The 18375-nt window shown below is 42.8% G+C and overlaps 1 protein-coding gene across 5 annotated transcripts in view; it reads right to left on the bottom strand.

Annotated features, from left to right (window-relative positions):
• LOC146613997 (triple functional domain protein-like) overlaps positions 1-18375 on the bottom strand; it is a 77912-nt gene that overhangs the window by 58625 nt on the left and 912 nt on the right. The window lies entirely within an intron of this gene.

Here is an 18375-nt window from a genome sequence, read left to right as displayed (position 1 = left end):
AGCCCGGTGGTTTCTCTGCAAATTCAACAATCAGTCCATTGATGCAGCCTATAGCCTGTGAGTGAGTGAGGCCGCTGCTGTGACGGAGGGGAAGATACCGTCAGCGTCATGTGCTGTCAACATGTAAACAGGGTGGACGCTCGACTGGCTGACTCACTGACACATGCTCGATCTATTCTGACTCAGGATTGCTGCTTCCTGTTTAATGGTACAGATCGCTGCGCTGAGGCAGAGAGATGCTGACTGTGGTACTGAGTACATGATCTATACCAAGTATCTACAATATGCACTGAGGTACGTGCAGTTTGATTTCCACTGTTAAGGTAGGTGCTCATATGAAACATGGCCAACATTTCAAATAATAGGGTCGGTGTATAAATGAGCAGAAGAATGATTTTCCCCCTTTATGATATCACAGAGAGCAGATATCCCTAATATGGCCATCCCAGGCATAGATCTCCAGCTGTGAGCACACAATCTCTACCTACTGACCCTCTCTTTGCAAGAGACAACCAATCAAAAGAAAGTATCTTTAAAGGAAGGGCAAGGGAGCTAAAACAGCTAGCTTCAAACAAGTTAGACTGAGTGCATAAAGGCCTTTTCACATAGGAAGCAGTACCTACTACACTCTGAAACCTGTCTATCCTATTACTGAGCAAAGCGCAGCATAAGCTCATTGGTGAGGAGTACTCACGCATGACGTGCTGTGACCGACGCCTACAGTTGATTCTGTGCGTATCTCAGTTTAAAGAACTTCATGAGAAATTTACGTGCAAAGCAGTGTTGTGGAAACATGCTTCGAGCTGTCGATCCTGCAGAGTCTAGCAGAGTCCATCACTAAAAATATGGAGCTGGAAATCAGCATTAGGGCGTTTTCACACCTGCCTGTTTAGTCCTTTTAAAGCAAACTGCAGTTCATTTTCTCACTTGGTGCAGTTAGTCTGAGTACTGTGTGACATTGCAAGTTTGGGTAAAAATACTTCTGTACTGGGATGTGTTGAGGAGCTGTAGATGTTCAAATGTCAGTGTGAGTCGGCAACTAGATGTGAAATGAATGTAAACTCTCAGTATTTTCCAGTTGTCCAGAACGCAGCACCTTGTTCCTGTATTTACATTTGTTGCTCCCAGACACATCTGGCCAATAAGCGGACAGGACATTCTCACGTGGTCTGTAATGACACGTTGTGGTTTGCTCAGCGTTCACTTAGATTTTTCTCTGTGTAAAAAGAAACCAAATCACAGGGAAAAGCTACACGTTTACAAACTCATCAAAGGATTCGGAGCAGAGTAAACAAACAGGTGTGAAAACACCCTCAGTGTAGAAGCTCATTTGAGACATAACTAGAGGCTACCTGGATCCCTCTGAGGAAAGCATGCAAATCATTTGTGTTGCGACACACTTTTGTTTACCAGGAAACCCTTTCGGCCCGGATGGCACTAAGGCATCCCTGTAAATTTCTACACTGGCATTACAGTTCCTCTCTTACAGCTGAAAAAAGATTTCTCTGAAGTAATAGTTTAAGCCGCATTAAATAAATTCCTTAAATCACACCCAGAAGAGTCCGCTTTTAATTAAAGCAGCAGCAAAACCTGCTCTTCACTGAACTTGCAAACTTATGAGACATCTATCCAACATATACCACGTTCATAATCAGGTGGTTTAAGGTAAGAAAATGAAATCCAAACCAGGAAGTCCAACAGCAGAATAATGCTCTGGACAAAGATTTATAGCACTCTTTGACAGGATTGCAATTATTTTTCATTAAACAATGATCCATCAGGAATCTGCACCTGCAGGTGTGTGACCGAACAGTAAAAAGCAAAAGCTGCACTAGTTTCAAACTTTTAGCCAAGATTGAAACTAGTGACTCTGCTTTGTTTTGCAAAAGTCTTCTTTAAGGAGGTCCAGCCTGGCTCCATTCATGCAAAAATCAAACATCTTCTGCTGTGAGCTTAGGTAGTAGGTAAGCAACATTTTGCTGGTGGCAGTTCTCAGTAATGAACATTTAGCAGCAGAGTACACATAAAACTACACAAGACCTAACTTGCAGGCAACAGCAGCCTCACGCACAAAACACTGCATGGGAAAGTAGAGCCGAGCTGTCGAGAGAAGGCCAAAGATATCAAGGAAATGTTCTCTAAAGCCGTGTACCTGGAAAAACAAAATCTTCACAAAGACTGAAAGAGGTGAAGGGAGAAGGCAAGAGAAAGACCAAACACCTACATACTTCACATATTTGCCATGCCAAAGATGTCCGCTTAAGCCACAGTGTGCAACAATGTAATACCAGACTTACAGTAGTGGCAGCCCACAGCTTATCCCAATCTAAACAACAACACTTGTAGCTGAGCCAGTAGTCAAACATGCATGAAGGGGGGGTAAAAACACAACACGTGTGCACGAAAACAGGCTTTTCCTCTGCGATGTGGCCGTTACAGCAGTGGGTTAATCCAACCGCACACAAACAGACATGCATACACTCTGAGCCAACTTTGTTAAGACCATAGTAGGATAAGCCCACTGCTGAACCGTCAGCCAAGCTCTTTGGATGAACTTAAACAGAGCTCGCACACATACACACCAAACGGCTTTTGAGGAAATGACACGGCGAAAACTCCAACGGCCCGATTCCCATTGAACAAATCCAAACTTTCCTCTCCCAAAAACTGAGATAGAGTGAACTCACCGAGCCCTGCTGAACACTGGCTGCACTGTATCCTTATGGAGCCCCTTAAAAAACAGACAGCTCTCTCTTGTCCCGACACACACCGTTTCTGACTCTTAGCCCGCATTAACACGGGACCACCCTTTCTGTGGGCCCCTGCCTTCAGCTTCTCGGCAGGCACACTCATCGTTTGACTCACACACAAATAGGAAAGAGTCCCTTTCATTTAAAAATACCGACTGTCTGGCTCACACTGACTGAACTGAGGTGAGTGTCTTAAAAACAATGAGCAATACCCAGCTGTCAAGGCTGCGTTGGAGAGTTTAGAGGCAGATATAGCTGCAGGGTGGAGAAAATGTTTAAATGTCAGAGGCCACAGAGAGAGCACTTAACAACATATTACCTAAGGGATCATCTGTGTGAGAGGGGTTTTTGTTGCTTGCCATGAATCATTACACAATACACAGATATTTGGGAAACAGAAAGTACCACTACTGACTGAATTAAGGGGTGGGAACTTGATGCAGTATAGTATAACGGTCTTTTGCGTGGTGATTTTGCATCCATAGAGGAATACCAAATACTACAAGAGGGCTCAAGTCTCATGATAGAAGGCCACCTTTCTGAAAACAGTCGCAGCCTGACTTGGACGGACTGCAGTCGCTCTCAGAGAAATTGTCAAAGCTTTGAAAATAATTCCTGTCTAATTTACAAATGCAGACAAATTATCAACATGTTGCCATCACTCTGAATGAGTGTGTCAATAAGCACAACACAAGGGGACTCAACTCCAGCACAGAACGAAGGATCAAACAGATGTGATTTTTTTGTTACAGTTAATATCTGTTTTATCAGAATCAGACTGCATATAATTGCCAACTTGACCCCATTCAGCCACAGACTGATATCAGACTGACTCAGGTATTGACCAACTTTAACTTTAAGGACATCATTTGCAGTTGGGGGAAAGAATAAAAAGGGGTATCTGTTCCCACTTTAAGCATCTTTATAGGTCCTGTGACGTACCCATCCCACTGACAGCATTTATCCTGGTGTTACTTCCACTGCAGCTGCACTGCCTAAACGCTAACTGATAGTTACAGTGGGGCAAAAAAGTATTTAGTCAGCCACCGATTGTGCAAGTTCCCCCACCTAAAATGATGACAGAGGTCAGTAATTTGCACCAGAGGTACACTTCAACTGTGAGAGACAGAATGTGAAAAAAAAAATCCATGAATCCACATGGTAGGATTTGTAAAGAATTTATTGGTAAATCAGGGTGGAAAATAAGTATTTGGTCAATAACAAAAATACAACTCAATACTTTGTAACATAACCTTTGTTGGCAATAACAGAGGTCAAACGTTTACTATCGGTCTTTACCAGGTTTGCACACACAGTAGCTGGTATTTTGGCCCATTCCTCCATGCAGATCTTCTCGAGAGCAGTGATGTTTTGGGGCTGTCGCCGAGCAACACGGACTTTCAACTCCCGCCACAGATTTTCTATGGGGTTGAGGTCTGGAGACTGGCTAGGCCACTCCAGGACTTTCAAATGCTTCTTACGGAGCCACTCCTTTGTTGCCCGGGCGGTGTGTTTTGGATCATTGTCATGTTGGAAGACCCAGCCTCGTTTCATCTTCAAAGTTCTCACTGATGGAAGGAGGTTTTGGCTCAAAATCTCACGATACATGGCCCCATTCATTCTGTCCTTAACACGGATCAGTCGTCCTGTCCCCTTGGCAGAAAAACAGCCCCATAGCATGATGTTTCCACCCCCATGCTTCACAGTAGGTATGGTGTTCTTGGGATGCGACTCAGTATTCTTCTTCCTCCAAACACGACGAGTTGAGTTTATACCAAAAAGTTCTACTTTGGTTTCATCTGACCACATGACATTCTCCCAATCCTCTGCTGTATCATCCATGTGCTCTCTGGCAAACTTCAGACGGGCCTGGACATGCACTGGCTTCAGCAGCGGAACACGTCTGGCACTGCGGGATTTGATTCCCTGCCGTTGTAGTGTGTTACTGATGGTGACCTTTGTTACTTTGGTCCCAGCTCTCTGCAGGTCATTCACCAGGTCCCCCCGTGTGGTTCTGGGATCTTTTTTCACCGTTCTCATGATCATTTTGACCCCACGGGATGAGATCTTGCGTGGAGCCCCAGATCGAGGGAGATTATCAGTGGTCTTGTATGTCTTCCATTTTCTGATGATTGCTCCCACAGTTGATTTTTTCACACCAAGCTGCTTGCCTATTGTAGATTCACTCTTCCCAGTCTGGTGCAGGTCTACAATACTTTTCCTGGTGTCCTTCGAAAGCTCTTTGGTCTTGGCCATGGCGGAGTTTGGAGTCTGACTGTTTGAGGCTGTGGACAGGTGTCTTTTATACAGATGATGAGTTCAAACAGGTGCCATTCATACAGGTAACGAGTGGGGGACAGAAAAGCTTCTTACAGACGACGTTACAGGTCTGTGAGAGCCAGAGATTTTCCTTGTTTGAGGTGACCAAATACTTATTTTCCACCCTGATTTACGAATAAATTCTTTACAAATCCTACTATGTGGATTCATGGATTTTTTTTTCACATTCTGTCTCTCACAGTTGCAGTGTACCTCTGGTGCAAATTACTGACCTCTGTCATCATTTTAAGTGGGTTAACTTGCACAATCGGTGGCTGACTAAATACTTTTTTGCCCCACTGTAGATTCATTGCTGAAGTATAAGTGTTAAATCCTTCCAACAGATTAGGACTCCACTACTGGCAAAAGCAGTGTTGGTAGTGCTGAGCACTTTAAAGGAGGAAGAGGCAAGCTTAACAATATTGCTGTGTTTTAGAAGACTTTGACTGTTAAAAGAAAATATAAAAGAACAGAGCAATAATCCTCTAGTTGCACAGATAGAGTAATTGTTCTGTGCACGGCGGTGCAGGAAGCAGTCAAATACCCCCTGCAGATTCAGGTTAGAGCTGCAGTTTGTAGCCAACTTCTCCAAAGAGGAACGAGGACTACCATCACCAGCTGTGCGGTCTCTAACTGGGAGATGAGAGACTTAACCAAATAATCTAAAGTCCACGACAACAGTGACTGGACTTTCAAAATAAAAGGGAGCAAAACATGCACCAGTGTACTAACTGCGGATGACAATACATAAAGAGCTTTTTTGCCAAAGCCAACTGTTTTGCCAAGTTGCCAAATGCTTACACCGAACTTTGGCATTCCACCCAAGTAAAGTCTAAGCGTGGGAAACACTGCCTGTCCTGACAACTACAGTCAAGTAATTTTGTGTTGCTCATGGCTCCTGATATTTTTAGCAGTAGCCCTTAGATCTCAGGATAACACCTTCATACCAGCTTTATGAAGCTGAGATGAAAAACATCACATGTACGCTTGCTAATTTGTCAAAAGCAACGAATAACTGTTAATAACTTTATTTTACACCAAAATATGGAGATTAGAATCAGTAAAAAATATGTATGTCATATGTCTGAGATAATGAAATATATTTGCCAGCACAGCCGGTGTGCTTGCAGGATTGAGTAGTGATCAGGACAGAAACGCCACAATTTCTTCTTTCAGAATGATTAATTCTCTATAAGAAACATAAATATACATGACTTTCATCACTCCGACTGATCTGAGGTTCAAGGAATGTGACATTCCCACGTCCTCGTTTGTTCTTGGCATACGAACCTCACTATATACACGTGCTTACTTGCACACTACTGAGAGAAAGCAGTAAAATATACATGACCAACAGTCCGGAGAGCTTGGCGTTCACGCACACGCAAACACTCAGGTAAAACAGAGCTCTTATCTAACCCCAAACATCATTCACCATAACTCAAACATCAACCACACTCCAACGCTGCTCACCAGGAAACACGCCAGAGAAAGCTGACTCAATCTTTACTCAAAACCTCAACTGTGGCAGAAAAGAGGAAAATAAATGTTGGGAATGTACTTTATATTCATTTATCAATTACAGACGTGTTTCTAGCCACACTGGTATCTGCCCTCAGAATGGATCCCAGGTGTATCCATGCTGAATGCCAAAACAATGAAAAAAGCCTCGCTCTGCCCCCCAAGATCAGAGCTAAAGGCCACCGCTTTAAACTATTCTTCATTTCGGCTGGTACCTCTGGGACCATCTCAAGGAGCTCAGCAGTCAACAGCCTTTTGCTTTAAGACCTAAAAAGCTACAAATTGTGATGTTTGCAGTGAATTGGTTTCTTTTCTTTCTTTCTTTTTATTACTCGATGCTAGGAGAAAAAAAGGAGGTGAAAAGTAGCCAAAGGAAGTGAGCGAGATGGGGAGGGCAACAGTGAGATAGCAGTTTTGAATGCACTGGAGACCCAAAGAAAAAGGAGTACAATGGTCTTTCAGGACCTGTCCTAGTTCGCTTCACTCTCAGTCTTTCTGCTCTCAGAAAAAGCCCACAGATCCCGGCAAATATTTCAAACCGATCCAAATCAATTGTGAGGTAATTCAGTCTTTTTAGTGACCCCTTTCATTAACACAGTTTGTCACTCAAAGGTGCGCTTCTCTCGTTGTTTTTCCAACGTCTGCCTCTCTCGCTCTCTTTGAATTTCCCAGCTCTCTCTTCTTTCTCTTTCACCTGCACTGAGCAGACTCTCTTATCTCGCTCAAGCACAACCCAATAATCACTCCCTCGCTCCAAAAGCTGGCTGTTTATGCTCCTCTTAGGAGGTTGCATAAAGACAGCAGCTATCAGCAAACGAGATTTCACAGCAACTCGCAACCTGCGCCCGCCCCCCCGACTCCTCTCCCCTCAAAACGTACCTCCTGTCTCCTTCTTCTCCATCCTCTCTCCATTTTTCTCTTTGCCCCCTCGACTCGCTCGCCTCTCTTGTTCCAGTTTGGGTTTTTTTTTTTAAGGAAGACGGCGGCGGGGCGGCAAATCTTTCCCGAGCTTGCGCCAATTAGATATCGCGCCGGAGAAATTACAGAACGAGAGCGCGGTAGATGAGAGGGAAAAAGTGGGACAAGCTCCTTTTTATAAACACGTAGCGAGCGGCGAGAGGTTTGCATATGTGTGTGCGTGTGTGGAGGTGCGTGCGTGTGCTGTTCACTTGCTCCTGAGGGGGATTTTTAAAAAAGCCCAAATTATTTCCATTTGCACATCTGACAAACACTTTACCACACTAATGGCCTATATTTGGCATTATTATATTTAATTTTAAGCAACTTTAATTCAACAGGGGGAAAACAGTGCTTGTAAAGGCCAACTGCTGCTCGACACCCCTCCTCACTCCCGCCCGCCTTGTAAAAGTTTTAAAGACGAAAATACCTCGTTTTGCAGGTTGTGATTAACACGTATTCTCGTGGACAGCCACGCTGCTTCACGAGCAGCCCTTTAGCTCTGCCTCATGTTCACACCACACAGCAAAATCTGTTTGTAATGCAACCGAATGCAGAGCGTGATCCGCCCTTGAACTGCAGATTGCAGAAGCTCACTGTGGTTATTAGCTCTTATCAGCTGGCCTTTGCTCTTATCTGGGCGGTGACTTACACGCCTGTGCGAGCAGTAAAGGCTCAGTGAGAGTGCAGGCGTTTGCCGACCTGGTTTACATAGACCTGTTTGTACAAAAAATAAAAAAAACATAACACGTGGTCAGACAGGATGACATGGATAGCTGCTGTTGCCATGGTGACAGACTGAAAACTCAGTCTGGACATTAAAAAAAAAGGGAAGATAAAAAATGTCCCTATAGCACTAAAAGACTTTTCCCCCCTTTTTGTGCAAGTGTTAAACGTTCATACCCGGATACAGCGATGCATAAAACCTCAATGCTGCTTTAAATATGAAAACAAAGTATCCCTGGCACACTCAGTGTAGTTATAACTGTAGCTGCTCTGTGCAGAAAGTATTTTTCACTCATGAACAGATTAATTCGCATAAAATAATCTGTGTAAAGCATACCATTTAGGATTCTCTGTTTTATAAAGACACTGTGACAATTCTGGATACTCATATGAAAAAAACAAAAACCCCAAAACAGTTCCAAATAATGAAGTCAGCATCTGTGTAATTAATCCCTGTGAGCCAAAATCTCAGGCTTTAAACTCCTCTAAATGCTCCTTTTAAGACTCTTTTTGTTTTTTTGTTTGGCTGTAAATAAAGAAGGTGTACAACCACACGATTTTTAATCAAAGAACTTCTAAACACTCGTGAAGACGGACTCACTGAACTTCTTGTTTCACAGAGTTTACTCAAAAGACAGCCCAGAATGACAGGGCTATGCAGCTGCAGGAAACACTTTTAAACAAATATCTGTATGTTTTTAATAGATGGGGCAGAGATAATGGATGTATTTTAATTTTTAGACTTTTTACAGCTTTGACTGTAAATTATTAACAACATCACAGCACTACAAGCCGCTTTATGGCATCTGCTCTTTTGATTTTATGCACAAAGCCAGTACCCGGAGATGATCTCCACTAGTAGCCACCTGATAGCGGGCACCTCTGAGCAAAACAAGCAGCTGCTTGTTTTACACATATAAAAAAATGGTGTGATGCAACAGTGTTTCTAGAGTATAGTTAGAAAACGGTGCCATCAGTATGGAGTATATCCTGCTGTAAATCCATAACCAGCTGACCAATCAGCATTCATTCATCCAGAAACGGAGACAACATTTTTCTTAGAAGTAAAAGTTGTGCAACTTTTACTTTTAAGGCAACCGTCTCTGTTCTTGGTTTTTATCAAACTGTTCTCAGTTTCACTACCACTTGGGGAGCAGGTGGTGAGAGTTTGCAGATAAATAGATCTGTACCAACAACTGCAACAATCCGCTACTGACCAAAGCAATTGCAAGGAGGCTTTCAGTCAAGAGTTGTGCACCTCTTTGCAACCAATTTTACCAGTGAGAACAAGCAACCTCCAGTCCAGGATAAACCAGGCCCCAGTATAAAATAAATAGAGGTTATTTTGAACTGTCAATCATGCAAAGCTACTCTAACACTCCAAGACAAAAAAAAGCTGAAAATTAGCTTGGTAGGACCCCTTTAAAGTTTTGCCATTTTTTATGTATATATGTGCAAAACTGTATTCATTTTCTTAAGCAGATGATGATAACTACTCTCATACCACTGAAACCCACAAACAAGCACCTGGAAGCAAAGGGATACAGCTAGCTTGGCACTGCTAACATTTACAAATCACCACATTATGTTTGTTTAACTCCACACACCCCCTCTGTGCGTGTGTAACTGTGGGTGGTGACTCACACAGATTTGCTCCACCCCTATGTGCACCAAACCCACACACACAGACTCACACCAAATCCACCCTTTGCTCCACCTCTATGTGCGCCACATACACGCACGCACACACACACACACACACACACTGTAATCCCAGAGAATAAAACGCCAGATTGGATTAGGTCAGCGTGTGTAATCCAATGAACTCTCACCTCTAAAATGCCTAATGCTGTTAGAGCTCACATCATCACACTGTCACACTGCTCGGCTGCCTAACACATCACATAGAAATACATCTGTACAGTTTAATCGTTCAGCATAAAGCATTGCACACATCTGGAACATAACTTCACTGCACATATACAGAAACACCCCCCTACTTAAAGATTTCCAGAACTAGTCCTCCCTGATTGGTAAGCTCCTGCAGAACATTTTGCATTGGCATGTATGGCACATCTGAAGACGTACAAAACTAGTTTATCTGCATTTGACTGTTGAGGAAGTGAGCGTTGTTCCCTCTGAAAAGAAATCTAAGGCTTTTTGTTCGAGTTTAGGTATTATATTACTGTGTACAACTAAAAGTTCACACTGACATCATTTCTCCTTTAGGCTACAAACAAATCAAGTGACGCTGTTTGTTCTACTTCGTGGCTCTTGATGGCTTCACTCACTGCCTTCTGATTGAAAAATTACAGCCTTTATAGTCCAGCCAGTCATCTGTGAGTCGGGTTTTCCGATCGTTTCTGCAGTGGACCCCAAGTCTTTCAGGTCAAACAATAATCTTTCCCTCTTTGTCTGTTACTATGATATTTCCCAATATCCATTTATCCATTTGGCACAGGAGAATTGTGCGTCTAATCTCCTTTCTGGACTGCATTTTAAAATTGCTGATCAGTTGGTTATAATCTCATAAAGTTCTCCCTTTTTTTCCCTTCAATCTATTTGCTCGTAATTGATAAACTTGGTACAGTTAAGACAAGACGACCATTAGAAAGTCACCTCTTGGTTCATCTCATGACATTAATTCAAATTCGACCAGAATAAAAAAATGCTAAAAAGATGGCGGGGGAGCAAATCTTGAGTTGGCACACTAGAACACGTCATTCCGACACTGAACCAGATGACCGGTCTTTACGAGCCTGTGATACGATACACAGATGAGCGGCAAATGCCTTGAGCGGGATGATGCAATGTGCCAGTTGGGCAGAAAGTTTACCCACAGATGTTAAGAGCCAAGCTGACAACCACAGCTGTGTGTTTAGCAACCTCATGCTAAAACCAGAGGCATGGACCTATAGTGACCAGTTGGCCAAAATTATTTGATTTTTTTATATTTTGGAAATGAAGCGCCTCCCAAAGTGTCCATTTAAACAACTCTCTGAGCTCACAGGCTCTCTTCACGCTCTTGATTCGCAGCTAGATTCTTCTTCTGCTTCTTCCAGATAGCTAAAAGCAACCTAATCCAGCCAATTTTTAGGGGTGGATTGCTGGACTGATGAAGGCTGGCTGAAAATACTTAACAAATTGTCCAACCCTAAAGTGCACTTTCTCCCTCTTCTTCTCAGCGTTAATTTACTTTCTCTTTGCCGTCCTTGCTGGTGTGAGATTAGCTGCTTTTATGTGTCTGCGTTGTGATTGTTAAGACGACTGTTTGATGTTAGGATGGCTTTCGCAACCATTTACCAAAACTTTGACGATAACGCCTCAGCTTTCAACAGATTACAGTTTAAACAAAACAAAACCCTCCCACAAAAAACAAACAAACAAACGAACAAAATATTAGCCTTCCTCTCAAACTGACCTCAGAGCAGATTTAGGGGGTCTGGCTTGCTCTGCAAAATGCCTTTAAAATTTAATGCGCCTGCACCTGTTACAAGGGGTGAAAAAGATTATGTGTTTACTTAGCTACTCATGGGAAATGTAAGCACTTTAAATTATTTAAGCCAAATTTTGCTAGCTGGCTGATTCTCAGCATTTTCTGAGCAAAAACACGAGTATATCACAGGGGTTATTTCTTATTTGGGACATGAAGCAAATGCTGGCACAAAAGCGATCACATATGGCTCTCAGTGATATTATTTGTTGTAGTTTTAGCACCAGATATAAAATTTTTTATATGTTGATGAAATCCCTTGAAATTTCCATCCTTATCCACGTGTAAAGACGTTTGCGCCACTCTCTGCAGCACTAATGGTTTCCAAGTGCCTGAGCTGCTGGTCTTGTTGCCATGTGCTCCGCGTTATATTAGTGCTTCATTTTAAGGGATGAATGCCTTTCTAAGTGAAACATTACATTTTTAATGCCACAATAAAGAGAACAGTTCAAGCAGAAAGAGGCTTTTTTTTTATCCTTGTGTTTTAGCCTAATCTCCGGCCCTTTTCAAAAAGGCTTTTTACTCAACCATCCATTTGCTTTTGATTGAAGCTGCTTCGGCAAATAAAAGCTTTAACTCTCATAACCATCATCTTTCCCTCCAGCTGGCTCCCATTTACTCTGCCCTTTTTACTCTCTTCTGCGTGGTTACTTTGAGATGCGTCGACTACCTGATTTTCATGTGTGCCTGAGTAAAACGAAAAACAGCCACCCTGTGTAGTGAAGCAAGGCAGAATGTAGCACGCCGTGACAATACCAACACAAATGACGGGGGTCAGTGGGAACAACAAATTGGGAGAAAGTGCTCGTGTGAGTTAGCGTGAAACGCCATTGACAGAGAACAGTGACTACTGGTTTCACAAAGAGTACTGCGAACCACGTGATGCCCGAGTGCAGAGACGAGTTCCACTTGATTACTCAGACGGAGCATCTCAACATTTGGGTTTCAAACGCACTGATTTCTATATTCTGAAACATTTAATGAATTCTGACTGAATTAAACAGTACAGCCATACACAACACACCTTTGCCATCTTCAGGATGCAAGCTTGTCATGTCTGCATTTGCCCCTTACTGTCCTATTACCTGATATTTGGCAGGTTATAGCTGTTTAATGCAAACACTTATTATTAAAACAAAGAATAAGAAAAAAACAGGTTAAAGTATATGCCTGTTTAACTGCTCGTTAATGCAAATATCTCATCAGCCAATCATGTGGTAGCAACTCTATGCGTTGGCTTGTAGACAAAGTCAGCAGGACCTGCTGTAGTTCAAACCAGAATGAGGGACTTCAGCAGTGACTTTTAAGTGACTTTGAACGTGGCACGGTTGTTGGTGCCAGATGGGTTGGTCTGAGTATTTCAGGAACTGCTGATCTGCTGGGATTTTCCCACACAACCATCTCTAGGGTTTACAGAGAATGTTCCGGAAAAGAGAAAATATCCAGTGAGCAGCAGTTCTGAATGAAAATGCCCTGTCGATGCCAGAGGTCAGAGGCGAATGGAGGACTCCTTGGAGATGATAGGAAGAGAACAGTAACTCAAATAGCAACTTGTTACAAGCAAGGTGTGCAGAAGAGCTTCTATGCACCAACAACATGCTGAACCTTGAAGCAGATACAGCAGCAGAAGACCACACTGGCCTGTTCTCCTGTCATCTAAGAGCAGGAAGCTGGGGCTCTAACCGGCACAAGTTCACCAAGATTAGCCAACAACAGACTGGAAAAATGTTGTCTGGTTTCAAGAGCTAAAATTTCTGCTGGAACATTTGGATGGTAGGGTCAGAACAACGTGAACCCATGGACCCATCCTGTATTAGTGGTTCGGCGTGGTGATGATGAGATATTTTCTAGGCAGACTTTGATACCAGTTGTGCATCATTCTAACGTCACACCTTGCTGAACATGTCCATCCCTTTATGCCCACTGTGTACCCACAGTCACAAAGCTCAAATCACCTCAAACTGGTTTCATGAAAATGAAAGGGCGTTCACTGTACTCAAATGGGCTCCACAGCCACCAGATCTCAATCATAGAGATCTGATGGAATGAGAGATTCCCAACATGGACGTGCAGCAACTGTGTGATGCTGTAATGTCAACATAAACCAAAATCTAAGGAATATCTACAGCACCTTGTTGACTCTATGTCTCAAAGAATTAGGGCATTTCGAAAGGCAAATGGTGCCCCTAATACAGTGGCCAATGACTCTACATGCTAGGTTGGTTTTTACAGAGGAGATTTTTGTAGCTAGTTCAACATTTTTATTTAATTCTTCCTCTTACAAGTCTCCAACATTTCTCAGAGAAAGTAAATAGATGCCTCAATTACAAATCAAACTATTGATTTGCTGATTTGCATTGATAAAAATTCAAATTGCAAATAGAAAGAAATGTAGAAAAATAAACCAGTTTGTGCAAATGAATGCAGTAAATAAAACTGATAAACTTAAATTTTAATAACTTGATCAATTAAAGAACAGAATTAATACCACTTCTTTGTTTAATTCATCTAGTCATTTATTTTGGATTTTGGCCGCTCTAGGCTAAAAGAGCAAAACAAAGTGACAACAACCTTAGCCTTGACTTATTTGTCTGTATTGATCTGCGATGCACCAATCCTTTCGTTTGCCTCCATCCAACAAACACGGGATGATAAAAGAAATCTGCTTTGTGCAGCATTAGGCTTTAGCCTCTGCTCTGCGTCTGACTTGGCAGCTTTAAGCCTGGAGGAAACCTTCACTGAGGGACCTCAATCAGTCTCCATCTCCTGGATCAATATCCATTAGTCTCAGAGAGAGCGCATGTGTGTGTGTGTTCGCATTGAGCGTGTGCAGAGATCTCAACCTGGGTGAATGGGCCTGAGTCATAAATGCAAACTCTGGATCACATTTCTCCCTCCCTCTTTCCCTGCTTGTCTGTTTCACTCAATTTCTTGCACACACAGACGCACACAAACACACGTACACACTGGTGTCCATTCAAACACAGGCCGACGTTATGAACGGTACTTTGTAGCCTCTAAATGTTCATTCACGAGGGGCCAGTAGTGAGGACTGTAAATTTTCCCGCTGCGAATGGTGCCCCAGCACTACCAACAAGTAATAAATGTATGAAACTGACACCAAATCAATCTCTGAGTCATCGTCGGTGTAGCTAAAGATACATTCGGAGTGGAATAATTTGAGGATTGACAACATGCCACAACAAAGCTCCCTGTATCACAGCTCTGAGGCCTTGGTATTAATTCCAGTCTGGGAGACAGAGAGGAAAGAGATAGACAGAGACGCAGGGAAGCATTTTTCTTTTTTAATATTAGTTGTCATTTTGCATCAGGACGGAGAGGACCGACACGACGCAGCATGAACGAACAGGGAGGGAAAACATGAAACAGACATCGGCAAATGAACGCTCAGCCAGCAGGCAGAGAGACAGACGGACGGATGGAAGGCGAGAAAGGAAAGAGAGAAGACATGGGAAAGACAAAGAAACCAAACGCTAAAGGATGGAAAAAAAGAGACGAGGATGGAGCTGGGGACGGAAAGAAAAAAAAAAAAAGCATAGCCTGCCCTGTGGCGAGACACTCAAACCTGTCAGAACAAGATTCCCACAAGTTCAGCAGCAAAACAAAAAAGGTGGAGAGCCCAAACGTGACACTTAAGCTCCCACCGAGCTGGCTGTATAAAGACAGTGGTAGGCTGAGGCCTGTATTAGTTTCAATACTGGTTTCACTACAGACATGGCTGACTCACAGCAATACAGGGATGCTCCATTTAAAAATGGTTTGAAACAATAAGAAAAAGCTCATTTATTATCAGACAGAACAGAGAAAGCTCAAGGAAGTGGAGACTGCACAGTGTGAACCAGCATATCAGACAAATAAGCATTTCCTTATACCCTAAAGAGCTGCACACTGGACGTGGCTCGCAGGTTGTTACCCAGTCCAGTTACATTTACAGTAAATCTCCATCCATAACTAGAATGATCTCATAAAGTAGGTGGTCTTGTCAATCACTGTCCTGCTGAAAGCAACCCTGTAAGTGCCGGACACACGGGCACTGAAACCTTTCCACTAGTACCTACTCGACTTGGCTCACCTTCGTTTTAGGATCTTCCACTCATATTCATATACGAGATGTATTGTTGAAATTGCCCTTCATTTCACGAAAATAAATATACTTGAGGGATTAAAAGTGTAGCTAAACTTCTGGTGCGGCCGACTCCTGATCAAAGTGGGCTTTAGTAAGGAAAACTGAGAATGTGCCGACTAAGAAAGTCTGGATGGATACAGATGTTTGATATTGTTTTTATACCTCCTTAATTTTTCTGTGTAATAATTAAGTTCCCCAATAAAACAGACCAGTTGTTGGGCATGAAGTCTTTCAGCTCTTAACTACAGTAAACTCTGAAAACTGAACTGACATAAACAAATATCAGCCGTCGATTTCAGACAAGAGGCCTAGTATCGGTATCACATCAGCTCATTTCTAAGGAAAAACAGGGATATACTTTCCCTTAACACAAACGGATACACACTCTTGTCACTCTTAGCTTCACATAGTGTTAAAAATCAGAAATAGTCGCCTAAAGTTTAAGGTTAGTGCTTGAACACAGGCAGGATTTGAATCTCTGCCCATTGACAGGTTGATTGAACGCATCAAGTACAGACTGGCCTGAAATATAAATGACACTGGTGTTAAAATATTCATACGATTAAACAAAGCCAGCTGCAGATAATGGCACGAAATGTTCATTCGCGACCGTCGAGTGTGTGATTTCTTCTCACTGTATCAACAATTTCAGTTCTAATAATTCGACAGAGGCAGCCCAAACCATGCTAAGTTCAACCCCAAGCTCACACACACAACACAAGCTAATTATCGCTCTCACTGCTTCTCGCAGACAAACAAAAGTTAATATAAGGCTGAAGAGCTCTTTTGGTAACTAAAGAGCTATTTCTAAACTATAAATTAAAACTGGAGCAGATGGGCTTGTGGTAATAAGAACAGGGGGTGGGGTGGGGGGCATATCTAGAAATTTCAATTATACAATAAATAAATTAGGAACGGATCCGATTAACAGTGAGGCAGAATGGCTGCAGCTGTGCAACATCAACAAAAACACACAAAGTGCGGTCATTAGCGAGTTACAGGATGCCTCTTCTTGCCTCTCTTTCCTTAAGAGGAAGCCATCAGATCAGCTCAATACGGATACCAAACTTCCCTCTGTGGCTTATTATCTCACTAGACACAAAACCACAGGAGCCGAGGAGGCTGAATGTCAATACGCTGCATTCTCATCCTTGTTTACAGCCCCTCTAAAGTGTACTTCAAAATCTACCAGACATGATGCTGTAGTAGAACATGCAGTAATTTTTGGCAGAGTACATTAGCACCCGCTGCATTTTATTCCTCATACACTTCACTGTTGTATATTTCTGTGTCAGGTACTAAAATGCATAGCACCTGAAAACAAACAAACAAACTGCAGATACCATTACACATGATACGCAACCAACAACCGATTCACTAAGAAGAAATGGTTTTAGCGCTTCTCAGCAGGTTACTCTTACAAACTTGCAGCGTGCAACAGTAACCACTGGGGTGTATTTAAGTGGAGTTAGATGATGACACTTGCAGACATGACATCAAGCACTGGACATCAAGCACTGGATCTCAATCAGCAGCCCCTCTGAGACGAGCTAAGGGTTATCCAGCACATGCAAGAGGATTTTCAACGGGATTTTCACATGAAAGACCCACAAACACTGCAGGCAGACCTGCAGCATTTCATTCGAGTATATTGTGATTATCTGTACAAACTGTGTGTTTCATGCTGCACGTTTACTGACAGCCATGCATAACAAACGCCATCCTTGAGTCACGTTTTCACGGTGTCAAATCGTGAAAGTGATATCAAATCGTACGGCCTGTATTCCACTGTGCTCAGACGTCCGGTAGTGTCCCCAGGAATTAACATGTTTTATGAGCTATTGTTGGAGCCGATGCAATGACTGTAGGCCCGTGTTAAGACTTCAACACAGTCCTCGCTGACAAATTAGCCTGCTTAGCTAATGCTAGCGATTATGCACATGCGACGGGGTAACATCTTTATATTGAGATAATAAAGTGTGTGTTACATGGAGAAATGTGTGTCACTGACATTCGGAGGTTTGACCGAGGAAAAAGACGCTTTCGCTTCTGCTAGCCATGTTACAAAACTAGCTTATCCTGCACAGTGCACACCCAGGCTATACGTGCCACGCCGGGTATTGTTTACATAGCTTGCGCCGTTGTGCTATTTTTTTGACAGCATGGAAAACTACAAACAAAACCGACTTGACGGAATACCAAAGCTAAGCGGACACTCCTCATATACGTTTCCTCCCAATACACAAAAAAAAACCCCCACCAACAAACCAGCTTTAACTGCCAGGCTAACTAAGCTAAACCAGCTAGCGAACAGGATTCACCAAATCTGATCAGGATTCACTAGCTCTGAGGTTAGCAGCACTGGTAGCTGCTGTTGGAATAAGCAAGCTCCTGGGTCTATTATCGGACAGCTGTGTACGGCTCCATGTCTCTTTCTAATAAACTCTAAAACTACTCCGCTA

Source organism: Diplotaxodon limnothrissa, linkage group LG18, assembly GCF_057381915.1.
Source record: "Diplotaxodon limnothrissa isolate DT_005_m linkage group LG18, D_limnothrissa_male_GT1.1, whole genome shotgun sequence".
NCBI lineage: Eukaryota > Metazoa > Chordata > Actinopteri > Cichliformes > Cichlidae > Diplotaxodon > Diplotaxodon limnothrissa.
This window is presented reverse-complemented; position numbering and strand designations above follow the sequence as displayed.